General features: G+C 38.1%; 1 protein-coding gene across 5 annotated transcripts in view; it reads right to left on the reverse strand.

Moving 5' to 3' along the window:
• The window catches only part of PDSS2 (decaprenyl diphosphate synthase subunit 2), a 251369-nt gene that overhangs the window by 56693 nt on the left and 180696 nt on the right, over window positions 1–13980 (reverse strand). The window lies entirely within an intron of this gene.

Below are 13980 nucleotides of genomic sequence, written 5' to 3' on the forward strand. Positions count from 1 at the left end.
AACCCACAGATTACTTACTAATCACATAACTAATAAACAACTAAATGGACATCATTTTCCCAATTATCTCAACAATATCTTTTATTGTTTTTTTTCCAAATCAGCCAATATTCACCCACTGTATTTAGTTCTTTTGTCTGTTTAGCCTTTTGAATCTAAATAGCCCTTCCCTATTTTTCATGAAAGGAAAACAAAAGCTATTAACTTTTTTTTCATAATAATCATTTATTTATTTTTTGAGAACAGGGCAGCAATCTTATAAAATGTGTCTCCTTTTGGATTTGTTTCATATTTCCTCATTGTGCCATTTAACTCATCCCTGTTTTGTTTGCAAACTCTAAGCTTGTCTGTAGATTTAGATTTAGGTTACTTATATTTAGGTCAAATCTTTTTGGCAACTTCATGTGGATTATATGCTTCATACTGCATCAATTCAGGAGGCACAAAATATCAGCCTGTTCCATTCTTAGTGCTATAAATTTGATCACTTGGTTAAGGTAACGATTATCACTTGGTTAAGGTAATGATTACAGATGGTCCACTCTAATGATATATTTCCCCCTTTACAATTAGTAAGTGATCTGCGGGTTCAATTTCTTTTTTACTTCCCATGGTATAATTTTTATTATGTTGTATTATGTTGAAAGACTCCCACTGGGAATGAGGATAGGAGAGAAAGGTGGAGGTGAAAGAAAGATCCTATAAGAGGGCAGATTTTATTTAGAAATTTATTCACTTCTGGGCCTCCCTAGTGGTGCAGGGGTTAAAGACAGCACTATCAAGCTATCGCCAGCCATTATGGCACAAGTTCAATCCTCGGGAGGCCTGGGAGCTACCCACATGACACAGCAGACCTCTCCTGCCTTGCCTGCTGCTCCCCTTAGTAGTGTAGTTCAGTAGATCGGCCTGTTCTGCTCCCCACTCTCTCTGGTGAATCCTCTCACCCCTTGCACCTCTAGCTCACACCCCAGTTCTTATATGCATAAATAAATAAATATTTTTGAAAAGAAAAATTTATTCGCTTCTTTAAAATTTAGTTATTAAAAAATTACAAACACATATACTCAAAACATTTATATAACAAATTTTCATATAATAGATACAACCAATATGTATTCATATTTGTGGGTAGGTCAACCCATTTTTTGGTAGACTTCAGATTGAAGTTTCTCCAGTCACCCCTGCAGAGAACAAGAGTCCTTCAACTTATGAAATAGTAAGGTCTCGAGTCAATTTGTTCCTCAGTCTAAAATCCTCTATACTGATAACAAACATGGGCAGAGTACTCTCATGAGAAAAATAAGATTTTCTTAACATTTGTTTTGACTTTTCTGGCTTCTTTACAATCCTTTAAAAACTCATCCAAAGATGGCTGCATTTTATTCTTCTTATTTTCATAACAAACAACTTATAATAAGATACTTCTCATGTATCGTGGTTGGCACCATCACAAATCACACTAAGTTAAAACTATGACTTGAACATTTTCAATGATAAAATGACTTCTGCAACCAATGTAATATAATAGAGAATTTGAGTGCCCAATGTCACCACTCCTGTTTATTTCACTACTAGAGATTTTTAGGCAAAGCAATCAGATCACAGGAAATAAAAGGAACCCAAGTAAGTATCATTATTTGAAGATGATATATATAGAAAGAGCTAAAGACTCCACCAAAAAGCTATTAGAAATAATAAATGAACACAGCAAAGAAGCAGGTTAAAAATCAACATATAAAAACTTATGTAAAAACAAGAGAAAAGAAATTAAGACAATAGTTTCATGCAGTTACTTTAAAAACAATTAAATACCTTGAAATTAAGATAACCAATGAAGTGAAGGACCTATACAACAAGAACTACAAGACATTGTCAAATGATTTAGATTGTGACATACGGAGATGGAAAGACATTTGATGCTTGTGGGTGGGGAAAATCAATATAAACAAAATGATTATTCTATTTAAAGTAATACAAAAATTTAATGCAACCCCCATCAAAATATCAATAATATTGTTCAAAAAATTGAACAAAAAATACTGAAAATTATAGGGAACTGTAAGAAGGTCTCAAATAGTAAAAGAAATTCTGGGAAAAAAAGGGGAGAAATGGGGGTATTGTGTTACCTGACTTTAAACTATATTATATAGCCACAGTACCGAGACCCTATGGCATTGGCATAAAAATAGATACATGAATAAATGGAACAGCACCAAGAGCCAAGAAAGAAATCCACATACATATCAATCCTTAATTTATGATGAAGCAACCATGATCATACAATGGGGAAACGAGAGCCTCTTTAATAAATGGTGCTGAGAAAGCCGCTGCCACACATAAAAGAATGAAGTGGGAGCACACTTTAATTCTGAGAATAAAAATAAATTCCAAATAGACTAGAGATTTAATATACAACCTGTAACAATAAAACACATAGAAGAAAATATCACCAGATATGTTCCAGGATATCAATAATAAAGATGTTTTTGGAGAACTGACCCTATGGCAAGAGAAATAAAAGCAAAAATAAACAACTGGGATTACTCAAAGAGTTTTTCTATAATTACCTAGAAAACATAAGTAGATTAAAAGGACATTCCTGGGCCTCCTCTGGTGGCGCAGTGGTTGAGCACTGGGCTGCAAAGGTGCCCGCAGCCTCTGCAGGGCCAGTTCGATCCCCGGCCACCAGCAAGGGTCCCACATGGTGCACAGACCTCTCCTGCCACCCCCGCTGCTCCCCTCAGCAGTGTATTTCGTCAGTCTGCCTGTTCTGTTCCCTGCTCTGGCTCTGGTGAATTCTTCACCCTCCCGCGCTTCTGACTGTACCCAGTGCTTGTATAAATAAATAAGTAAATCTTAAAAATAAAATAAAATAAAATAAAAGGACATCCCACTGAATGGGAGAAAATATACATTACACAACTGACAAGGTGTTAATGCCTAAGATATATAAAGAAATTATATAACTTAGGGCCTCCCTGGTGGTGCAGGGGTTCAAGTCTCAGTGCTATCAAACTATCACCAGCCACTGAGACATGAGTTTGATCCCTGGCCAGGGAGGTTACCCACATGGCACAGCAGACCTCTTCTGTTTTCACCCACTGCCCCCCTCAGCAGTGTATTTCAGTAGATCTGCCTGTTCTGCTCTCCTACTCTTGTCTCTGGTGAATCCTTTCATCCCTGCATGTTAAATTGTTCATCATTGCTTCTAATAAAGGAGATGTAGGTTAAAGCCATTGATATCATCTCACACCCATGAGAATGACACATAATAAAAATACCTCCAACAACAAGTACTGGAGAGGATGTGGAGGAAGGAACCTGACTGCACTGATGGTGAAGAGGTTAACTGATGCAGACATTTTGTGGGACCCTTGCTGGTGGCTGGGGATCGAACTGGCGCTGCAGAGGCTGCGGGCAGCCTCGCAACCCAGTGCTCAACCACTGCACCACCAGGGGAGGCCCTGATGCAGACATTTTGGAAAGTGATCTGTATTTACCCTAAAAAAAACAAAAAGAATCATGGCCTTTTCATGAAGATGGTGCCAAAAGTAAAGAAGGAAGTTACTTCCTGTCACAAAGTTGAAGCCAAACAAAAGCTTTGAAGGTAAAGAAAGGCACATCATAAGCCCTCTGGCAGCCCAAGAAAATGTAGCTCTGAAGGCAAACCAATTATCCTCAGAAGAGCACCTCCAGGAAAAACAAGCTTGACCAATGTGCCATCATCAAGTTCACCCCTGACCACCAAGTCAGGGACAAATAGAAGACAACACAAGATAGGAGACAACAAAGCACTTGCATTCACTGTTGTCATCAAGGCCAACAAGCAGCAGATCAAACAGGCTATGAAGAAACTCTATGACACTGATCTGGCCAAGGTCAACACCCTGATCAGACCTGATGGAGAGAGGTATGTGTTTGAATAGTTGCTGAATATGATGCTTTGGATGTTGCCAACAAAATTGGGATCATATAAACTGAGTTCAGCTGGCTAATTCACTATATAAAATTTTTCATAATTAAAAAAAAGCTCAATAAACTATTAATGGAAATACCTATGACCCAGCAATCCCAATTTTAGGCATCTCTCCAAAGAACATGAAAACATCAACTCAAAAAACTACACACTTTACAATGTTTATGCAGCATTATATACATTAGCTAGGACATGGAAGCAATTAAATGCCCATCAATGGACAACTGGATCAGGAAGACATGGTACATCCACACCATAGAATGCAATTCATCTAAGGAAAGATGAAATGTTGCCATTTATAGCAAAATGGAGGGAGTTCAAGGGAATTATGGGTAGTAAAGTCAGCATGACAAAGACAAATAATGGCCATTGACATACATAGCAGGCAATTTGACAAAGCAAAATACTTAGAGAAATTAGCAGACATTAATAAATGAAGTGAGGTTTCTGAGGCTAGGGGTGGGGTAGGAAGAAAGGGTCAAAGGGGATATAAGGGCTACTGGTGGGGAAAAATAAAATAAATATCACTAGGATTGACCAATTTTTAAAAATGGAAGAAAAATGTATTTATTACAAAAAAAAATAAGAGGTCCTCAATCTGCTCTTTAAAATTTTTTTTAGGGATCCAGAATTTTCAATATACTAAGAAGACTTTGAACTTAGTCCTGAGATGCATGAGACCAATAGAAATATAAGTCAGTTCTTGCAGAAATTTATTTATAAATAGAGAGGTTTACTTACTTATAAATAAGTAAAGAAGACTTACTCCTTTCTTTACACAGATGTTTTATATTTACTTAGTTGCCTGCTTGTGAACATCTTTCCCCAAAACAAAGTAGATTTATCTACACTGAAATCCCTCTCCTCTCACTGTAAATTCTACAGGAGTGGTAGGGAGTCCTTGAGCGTGTCTGGATAGTGCTCTCATGACCTAGCTACTCACTTTGATATTGTGTAAATATAAACTGGCCTTGATCCTATGAATAATCCATGGCTTGTGACCAAAATTTCAGCAGCAGCGTTTCATAATATGCTTGGTCTTTAAGTTCTCTACCTCCCTGCTGTCACTTGAATTCATTTTAGGTTAGGAGATATGTGACATTGACGCTGATCCTATGGTCACAAGTTTTCCACCTTTTCAATTGTTCACCCTTTCCTTATCTCTTGCTGATTAGTGCAGACTGCTCAGGCACAGCACTTTTCAAATGACACAGGAACCAACTGGGAGCCCTACAGAATTTCCTACTGTTAAACAACTCATTCCCAAAACACACTACTTTCCTCACTATCAATTTTTTCCCCATTCTAACCAGCTCTTCTTCATTACAGCTCTTGCAATATTCTCATTTTCAGTGCTTAACACAAAGGATATGTTGAAAGTGGTATTTGTTCAACGTCAAGAAGCTGAGCTTTTGTATCTGGAGATTGGAAGGTGAAATGTGGAGAAGCTAAATAATTTACCATGACTTACGGTGGCTTTCTCTTTTGGAGGTAGCGAGCCATCTCTCAGTTTGTCTCATTAAAACAAACAAACAAATAGACCTCAGCAGCAGTTTCTTCAGATAGGGAGAGTGAATATGTGGTTTGCAGGTAAGGACATCTCAGCAGTCCATGCATTTTTTTCTAAAACCACTTTTTCCATCATACTTTGTAAACTTACCATCTAGAGAATTTTATGATTTTGAAGTACTTAGGCTTAATCAATTAGAAGCTATTTCAAACCGCAAGCTCTCTCACTTTATTTTGTATTCTTAGTTTGGCCACTGCTGCGGACAGGACAGCCGATGAAGTTCTGTGCCATTAACGAAGATTCAGTCTAAATGAATTTGCAGTTGGGGGACGCTGGGGAGAGTGCCATCCAGAGCAGCTCTGTCTTTCACTCTTCCAAACCAAGCTTTTATTAAAGATATGAACAGGGCCTCCCCGGTGGCGCAGCAGTTGAGCGCTGGGTTGCGAAGCTGCCCGCGGCCTCTGCGGCGCCGGTTCAATCCCCGGCTGCTCCCCGGCCACCGGAGGAGGGTCCCACATGGCGCGCAGACCTCTCCTGCCGCCCGCTGCTCCCCTCAGCAGTGTACTTCGGTCCTTCTGCCTGCTCTGCTCCCCGCTCTGGCTCTGGTGAATTCTCTCACCCTCCCATGCTTCTGACTGTACCCAGTGCATGTATAAACAAAACAAACAAACAAACCAGCAAACAAATAAATAAAGCATGCCTCTATAAAAAAAAAAAAAAAAATAAAGATATGAACAAAGGAACAAGAAAATAGCACAAATCGTGTTTTTGCTTATACAGATTAATAAGTTTCTGCTGAAAACAAGTTTTCCTGGTTAGTAAGGAACATGAGCAGAAGCCAGCACGTCCTCAGAGAACAGGAGTCGATTCTGGGAAGAAGTTCTGTTTGCAGAACTTCTAACGTCCTGGAACTCCATATGCAGGGTAAACAAGTACTCTCCAAAACTCCAGCTCCCCTTAGGGCAGCAGGCTCCCAACAGGCCTGTCACTCAGCAGAGAGACATTTTGTTGCGGATGATGAAAGAGAAACACCAAGTATGCATGTAATCCATATCTGTTCAACATCAGCTCTTAGATGTTTTTAAAGCTGAGAGATTAGATGACTACATAAAATGACAGCATGATTATCACAGCCATTACAACCTGAACTGACTATAACTATTGATATGTTGCTTACCTGTCTTTTTTTATTTATCACAACAAACATTCTCGTTCTGTGGAAGCATTTTATCCTTGACTGCTTCAGCTTGCACATAAAAGTATCATTTACTTTATAAAATACTGTAAATATTTAAATCTTTAAATATATATTTCCAGCAGCTAAGTGGATTAATAGCTACATATGTCATACAGACACCTGAGAGTACGCATTCAGAAATACATTTTCTTTTTCATAAAAAGCTTTTGGAGCTCATAAAAATATAGCAATTGAGAAAACAAACAGAAATGATTTAATCGCCTATATAAATAATATCCCTCATTAAATATTACCTATTTTATTTCTTTTTTTGTAAAATAGTTAATTTGGGAGGGACCACAGGCTCTGTTTCACCAGATGGTTGCTCACTCACACAATCCACTGAGCACCTACCATGAGCTTACCCATGGATAGAACAGAGAGAAATCTCTGTCCTGCAGGAATTTATGCTCTAGGTGGTGGCAGAGCCTTGTTAGGTAGGCTTCACATACAGTTCTGTGGAATGTAAGCTCCATGAGGGCAGGGAATTTTTTTCTCCTGCTCACAACCATATCACATATCTAGATCAGTATGAAGTACTGACATCAGTAATATCTGATGAGTGACAAAATAGATGCATGAAAGCTTTTTCTTTTTATATGTTGGTTATATATTACCTATTCAGGAGGCTTCCAAGCAAGATTTATTTTACTCCTAGTTCTGGAAAAACGGGGTATTTAGATTCAGAGTCAGTATGTAGTTAATGTGGAGCCATTAAGTGGTACCTTCCAAATAATCTTTCCCCATACTGAACCACCATATTTTCACTGTATTATCCACCATGATTTATAAGTAGACTAAGGAAGGGACTCTACAGAAATTAAATTCAAAGAATTGGTGAAAATCAAACAAAAATAGGATAGAACAGAGAAGAAAAGAATGACCTAGTAGCCAGATGCAGTGGTTTGGTATAACTAAGGGCTTCAATGCTGAAAGCAGTGTACTGAAGTGAAAAGATCCAGGAATGGTAATCAGGAGCACTCAGGAGATGTCAAATGCACACTTCCAAGCCTCAGGTGTTAACTGGGTCTTGTCTATGGAAGAAAGCAAGTGACCCAAAATCTTAATTGTGACCACTCCAAGAGGCAATGTGACCTCCTGGGAAGGTGGATATGCCGGGAGCCAGACAATATGGTTTCTAGCCCACAATAGGCTAAGTACATCAAATATATTTTTAAATATCTTTTTACTGGAGTAGCACTTCTCAGATGTGGATTTTTTAAAAAAAATTTTATTATGTGGACCTTCATTTTCTTATCTGTAAAATAAGACTACACTGGATCAGACATTCTAAATGCTGTACTGGTAGTAAATACAGATCCTCAACCGCCGAGCCCTGAGATGCCAATCACTGTCTGTGTCTAATGTTCTTTTAAATTTGTGTTTCCATATGCATCAGTGTTTACTTCAAAGGCTAAAAGAGAACAACTATATAAACTCCGATGTCTCAAGGAGAATGAAGTGCTGTAACTTTCCCCCATTTTTCTGACATCTGCCACTTATCATGTACATTTCCAGTGAAGCAAGATATTATTAAAATAACTTTCTCACTGGGGCCCAAAATAGGCTGATATGAAATAAGTGCAGACTATATTTCAACAGCCAGCGTCCTGAACCTCTTCCTGCCACAATGTTCATCTCCAGAAGCCACTGTAAATTCTACCGTACATGCCAATTCCCTAAGGGCTTCATTACTAGGGTCTTTAAAAGGCATTCACTCATCTTTTTCGCCTCCTATAGGTATGCTTCTTGTCAATCCGGGTCATGAGAAAAGAAAGTAATTTCTCCCAGTCTTTAGCTGTTCACAGACAATGTGTGGTTTTAAACTTGTTTTATTTTTTAAAGAATGTGAAAATAGACAAGATAGTGTGCCAGTGCTCATGACACTGCAGGCCTCCTCAGACAGCTACAGTGAGCACTGTAAAACAATATTCTGTACAAAAGAAAAAAAAAAAAAAGGCCAGCACTCTGATTGAGAGGATGTACAGAGGGATTAATTCCAAAGGTTTATATACCAGTCTCTGCAGACCAAAGGCAGATAGATTCCCTGTTGGTAAGTAATGGATGTACAATGTGGTCTTTTACTTTAAGAAACAAATGCTTTTTTATAAGTCAGGTAACAAAGAAGGATTGGATGACATAAATGAACTGTTTCCAATTTCCAACTACTGTTATCTGAACCTGAAAGCTGGATATGGGAAAACCTTTTTCTAAAAGCAGAAAACTAATATTCCACAGCAGGGAGTTCAGAAATTGCTAGAGACTGATCATCTCTACTTATCATGTTAGTCTTCCCAAATGTTACCAGCCATATTTTAGAACACCACTCATTTTTTTTAAGATTCATTTTTTAAATCTTCAAGGAAAACTACCTTTCCCCTCAAACTTTTTAGTCGATAGAATATAATGAACACCCATTTGTCCTCCACCGAGATTAACCAATTGCTAATATTTTGCCATCTTACTTTCTCGCTAGATAACCACTTGCTGACTATGTGGTAGTAAGTTATAGGCACCATGAGGACTTATCTCTAAAGAGTTCAACATTTACCTCCTAAGAACAAGCATTCTTTAGAGCTGTTTTTAATCCCAATTCAAGATTAAAAACTATACATTCCCTTTGGATGTCAGAGTTTTTTAAACTCTTCTAATCTATAATAGTCCCCACAATACTATCTATCTTTCTTTCACAATATTGGCATTTTTTAAGAGTCCAGGTCAGGTGTCCCTTATTCCAAATTTGTCTGCTTGTCTTCTTATGATTAGATTCAGGTTAAAATATTACTGGCAAGCTAACTATATAAAAGATGCTGTATTTTTCCCTATAACATCAGGAGCCACACAATATCCATCGGTGTCATTATTGGTGAAACTAAACTTGCTCATCCCTTTCCTTTGTGTTAAGCTCTCTGAAGTTTCTTTGAATCCTTGTGAGTATCCGGTTCCCTACTTACCATCCATGCTGGTGTTTTAACCTTCCATCCACTAATGATTCTTGTTTGAATAAAATAGTACATTTAGTGACTGCAAAAATAATGACATTTTAAGGGTATTTTGCCTTGGTACTAGCAGAAATAACATTGATTCCTTTAGAGAAAACAGGTTTTATGGAAAATAAGCTCTGTGCATTTGCACTTGTATTAAGAAGTAAGGCTAAGTTCATATATAAAAGGAAGTTTGCTGAGGACTCATCCCAGAATGGTTTGGGTATAGTATATGAGGATTTTTGAAGGTCACAAATCACAAATACTACATATGCTATCCCCTAAAGTGAATTAGCCTGCTAAGCTTTGGTTTGGTAGGAGAAGCAGGCCTTATCTTGCTGGGTCTTCAGTTTCAGAGCTGGAAAGGTATTGGAATATAAAGGGACAGGGCATGCCATTTCTTTGCTATCTTGACCATTTCTGCCTACTGATGAGAGCTCCAGAAGGATCTACAAGGCAGTCACTACTCAGAGAGAAACTACTTGAATTCCTGACTTTACCATCCCTTTTACCTGGGAAAGCTAGGTATCCTTTATGTAGTCGGCTTGCCAGTAATATTTTAACCTAGATCGAATCATGAGAAGGCAAGTTTGACTGTCTATGGAATTAGTTTACTTGGATTCCTTTGGGTTCACTGGGAAAAGAGGAAGAAAGTCTTTTTTTAAAATTGAGGTAAAATTCACATAACATAAAATTCATCATTTTCACCATTTTAAAGGATATAATTCAGTGACTTTTAGTACATTCACAGTGTACTAAATTAGCATCATTAGTGCTAGAACATTTTTGTCACATGGTAACATATTTCAAACTCACTCCTTTTTATGACCAGATAATGTTCCATTGTGCAGACATACCATATTTTGTTTATCCATTATCATTTAATGGACATTGGTTTGTTTCTACTTTTGGCTGTTGCAACTATAGCTGATTTGAACATTCATGCACATGTTTTTGTTTGAACCAAAGTCCTTAAGTAGTCATTATGTACCATTACAGAACCTTGTGCTGTCCCATGTTTTTCACATTCACTCCAACTTATAATGCTTTTTTCCTCTGAATACACTGCATGCTGACCCAGGTGCATCCACTTTTTTTTTTTTTTTTCTCCCATGGCTTTCTCTGCCCCTCTCTGCTGTGAAGATCTTCTTCAAGGACTATCTCAGATACCACTACTTCATAAACCTTTTCTTGACTTTTTAGATGAAATACAAACTCTCTTTCCTCTGAGCACCCCAAATGGCATCAATTACATTATTCTTTATATTTGTGTTTCCCTCATCATCTCTTAATGAGATGACTGACAACTTTTAGGCAATTTGCTTGCTGCTTGATCACCTTAATCAAATATTTTGTTTCCTTAAGTGCAACAGAACATCTTAACAAACATTTTGCTTTAGGAGGTAACTAGAGTCAGTTCATACTCTTAATGGTCTCGTATGCAACTTTTGTTAAATGCCCACACTGTAACCCTCCATGGTAAAAGACATTTTCAATATTATTCCTTTTAGGATCCTGTTAACACTGTTGGTGGGAATGTAAACTGGTCCAGCACTTTGGAAAGCAATGTGGAGGATCAAAAGACTAAATATGGATATGACATATGATACAGCAATTCCACTCCTAGGCATCCACCCAAAGAACACAAAAGCACTAATTTGAAAGGAAACCTGCACTCCTGTGTTTACTGAAATACTATTTGCAATAGCTAAGATGTAGAAACAACCTAAATGCTGAAGAACAGATGACTGCATCAAGAAGATGTGATATATATACACAATGGAATATTATACTGTGATAAAAAAGATAAACTCATGCCATTTGTGGCAACATAATAGAGCTGGAAAGGATTATGCTAAGTGAAATAAGCCAGAAGGAAAAAAATAAATACCAGATAGTGTCATATATATGTGGAATATAGAGAAACCAAAGAGAGGGTCAAACAAAGACAAATTTTAAAACCAATCCTTGAAAAGTGACCAAAGATCTGAGGCATCAAAGAGAGGATGGGGAGAGGAAGGAAGATGAGGAGGAATGAGAATGGGGAGAGTGAGGCAGAGCATAATGGACTATGGAGGATGACTATGGATGCTTTGGAGGTGGGAGAGTGGCAACGGCCATACCTAAAGGGAGAAATCTTCTATTGTCAAAATATTAACAAACCCATTAATTAAAAAAAAATATTTCTTAGGCCTTCCTACCGCTCAGGGGTTAAAGTCTTAGTGTTATCAAGCTATTGACAGTCACTGTAACATGAATCTGATCCCAGGCCAGGGAGCTAACCCACATGGCGCGGCAGACCTCTCCTGTCTCGCCCGCTGCTCCCCTCGGCAGTGTATTTCAGTCAATCTGCCTGTTCTGTTCCCTACTCTGTCTCTGGTGAATCTTCTCACCCCTCCCCACCCCCCCCACATACCTCTGGCCTATATCCCAGTTCTTGTATGCATAAATAAATAAAAATATTTCAAAATTATTTATTTTGAAAAAGTTCAAAATAACTTTAAGAATTAAAAGAGTGGCATTAATGAGGTCTCTCTGAATGTGAATTTTTGCTTTTGTTTAAGAATATATGTATGTTGGGCCTCCCTGGTGGTGCAAGGGGTTGAGACGCAACCTATGAAGCTAACTGCAGCTACTGCAGCATGAGTTTGATCTCCTGGCCGGCCAGGGGCCAACCCACATGGCACAGCAGACTTCTCCTGACTCATCCGCTGCTCTCCTCAGCAGTGTATTTCAGTCAATCTGCCTGTTCTTTCCCCCATTCTGTCTCTGGTGAATCCTCTCACCCCCGCCCCCCATCCCGCATCTCTGGCCTGTGCCCCAGTTCTTGTATGCATAAAAATAAAATAAATCTTAAAAAAAAAAAGAATATACATGTGTTCTGTTCATGCACACCAGGTTTACCTAGCAACCTCTGTTTACTTTTTGGATGAGGTAAAAGTAGAGTATCTGGGGACAGGTGAGTTATAGCTTAGAATCAGTTACATGCAGTTCACTTAAGGTATTTTATGGCTGGCTATGACTGTCAGAATGTCACAAGTCTAAGTGACATTCCAATACTTTCAGAAATAGCCACGAAAATATAATCATAATTCTTATTTCTTCAAGTGACTTATAATGGCAACAGAAAATAAGAAAGACCGTTATAAAAAAAGCTTGCTGACCTGTAACAGCCCCTGGCCTGTGAAAGAGTCAGAGCTCTGTGGTTCTCTGAAGGATTCTACTTTCTTTTATTAGGAATCAAAATAATTAAGTAATGATGTTAGCTACTAAGGTAAATTACCCACTCACTATCACTATTTTAACCTGATCATTATGTTTCAACAAGTTTAAATTTTAAATTAATGTAGGCATTTGTAGAATTTTGTGTGGAGATGGTTTCAACAAATGTTTTTCAGCTATTTCAGGTCTGCTCTGGTGCTCTTATATGCCTCTTGTGAGAGGGTATGGTGTGTGTGTGCCTACAGGTGTGGTGGAAGGGGGCATCTACTCTTTTTTGTGGGGGGAGAGGAAAAGTTGGAAAGGAGGTAACAGGGCCTGATATGAAGTACTCTTTTTCCTAGTTTCACAATGATAATGAACAGGCACCAAAGGTATGTGATCTCCTCCTCCCTTCTTGTGTAGTCATTAATTCTCACTCTCTCCAAGTGGGAAATCAAAAGGATAGCTGGAATTCAAAAGCAGACCATGGAAGTAATTTTACATAAATCATAGGTGACTTCCATCATTGAGAACAAGACTTTTCTATTTCTCTGTGTCAAAACTAGTATTAAGCTTCTAATATTTTTCTTATAATGCAGTTCTTGCTGAAGAGACACGTTTCTTAGATTTATTTGAGAGCTGAAAGAGCTCTTAGAAATAATCTAGTCAATGCTATCATTTTACAGAAAATAGTAATAAGGATATGAAAGAATGTGATTAAGGCTTGTACAGTTGTGAGCAGCATCCAAACTGGAAGGCAGGCCTTCCAAATCCTGTTCCTCAATGATTCTTTCCATTAACAAAACAGGTCTATCATCAAACAGCCTCAGCCTGCAAAGACCAGCCCACACATACTTTGACAATATTAGCTGGATGACTACTCCAGGTAAATCACTATGCCAGGTACTATGCTTACTTCAAAGGTGAATTTACCATTTGCTTAAGGATCTTGCAATAAAATTCAAAACCCGAGGAAAGAAAGGATTGCAAAAATGCAGAGGTGGTAAAAAGTAAAAACAACTAGAAAGAGAGCATGGAACTAATTCTATGGCTAACAAACACACCTCCTTGA

The sequence above is a fragment of the Talpa occidentalis genome, unplaced genomic scaffold (assembly GCF_014898055.3).
Source record: "Talpa occidentalis isolate TD23 unplaced genomic scaffold, MPIMG_talOcc4v2.1 talOcc4.2, whole genome shotgun sequence".
Taxonomy (NCBI): Eukaryota; Metazoa; Chordata; class Mammalia; order Eulipotyphla; family Talpidae; genus Talpa; species Talpa occidentalis.